Genomic DNA, 1,741 nt, shown 5'->3' with positions numbered 1-1,741 from the left:
GCTGCAATAAGAAAGCCGCCATTCAAAACACAAGTGCATTTGGCCAGCTGAATAGTACATATGAGAGGTGTGAAGCCAAATCTATCAATTTAGGTGTGCAAATCATATAAATTTCTACTCATATAATTACTATATAAATCTCTATTTGTTTAATGTAGATGCATTTTGTTATTGGATGTTTCTTCAAATTCTTGAATGTCTATTATGGTTCCCAGTGATAATATACACTACCAAATCATAGGATAGTCACTCCTAGTATGTGACCTGCGAACCGCATTAGTCATTGCTCAAATATCCCACTTTCTTGTTGAGGTGCTGGGGTTCTTTTGCAACTTCAACACCTGTGATAGCAGAGTAAAATAAACATGGAATCTCAGTGCCAACAGTCACATTTTCTCACAGATGACCTCAGCTTTCTGGAATTTGGCAGTTCTCCGGAGCCTGCAGACTTTTCTCTAATTATTGTCTGCCATTGTCAATCATTCTTTTCTGTTAAGGTTGAGTTTTTTTTTTTTTCTTTTGAAGTAGAGGAACAAAAGTTTTATTTTTTCCCATTTTTTCCCTATTTCAGAAGTAAAATAAAATCGTTGAAGATTTATAAGGTTAGAATTGTCACTCATTCAGCTAAGACATGGTCCTATGTATAACATGCCACACAACCTCATCTGAGTATTTGACTGTTAGTAGAAAAACAAAGATCTGGCTTTCATGGAACTTATATTCTGTAGAAACATGAAATAAGAGAAAATAAATAAATGCAATAGTGTTCTCTAATGTTTTCTTTACTGAAATTAAGTAATAGAAGGAGATAAGTGGTTATAATTTCTCTTAATATATGGCACTTGAGAAGAAATATGAATAAAATAAATTCTTTGGAAAGAGAAACCAGCACAATAGCCTTCAGGTGGGGTGAAGTTGGCTAGATTCATGACTATCAAGAAGGCTAGTGTGACTGGAGCTAAAAAGAGAGTGGAGAAAAGGTCACATGCAAGCCAGTGAAGAAATGTGGTTTTTGTTTTTTTTTCTTTCTAATCTGATCCACTTTCAGAATCAGCACCACAATGACATCTAGGAAGAGAAACAATGTTGAAAGAAAAATAGGAAGGAATAGAAGCAACCTAACTTCTCTAGTGAATTTCTGGCTCAGAAAATCTCCTTAGAATTTTGACTTTGGATAATTGAAACAAGGTTTTGATTCAAGTAAAAACACAGATAAATCTTCAGAAAATTAAGCCAGATGGAAAGGGCAGTTCTCCAAATGATGAATTCCATCAGTTCACTTTTATAATATTCTTGAAATTATTAGATTGTGGAAATATAGAATTGATCTGTTTCTGCCTGTGAAGGCAGAAGGGATGGGTGCACACTGGAATGAAATAGGCATGCCTGTAAAATAAGATTCTAGATTGTTGTTCTGACCTTAATTACTAATGCCTATGTTTGTTTTTAGACAAGGATACAGATGTTAGCCTAGCCTGGCATAGAACATACTATGTTGTCATGCCTCCTGTAGCTCTCAAGGCATTCCTTCTTTCTTAACTTTGCTCATGTTTCCATGATAGGCATTTACACCAAGCTCAGCTGGTTGACTTTTGGCATGATGTTTTTATGGTTTCACACATTGTTAGCTCTGTGACATACTAGCATCCAAGGAGATGGCCCATGTAACTTCTACCAGTGTCAGGGAAATTAATAATTACCTCAAATGCTATAGGGAAAAATCACTCAAAGAAATATTGTT

This window comes from Arvicola amphibius, chromosome 2 (assembly GCF_903992535.2).
Source record: "Arvicola amphibius chromosome 2, mArvAmp1.2, whole genome shotgun sequence".
NCBI lineage: Eukaryota > Metazoa > Chordata > Mammalia > Rodentia > Cricetidae > Arvicola > Arvicola amphibius.
This window is presented reverse-complemented; position numbering follows the sequence as displayed.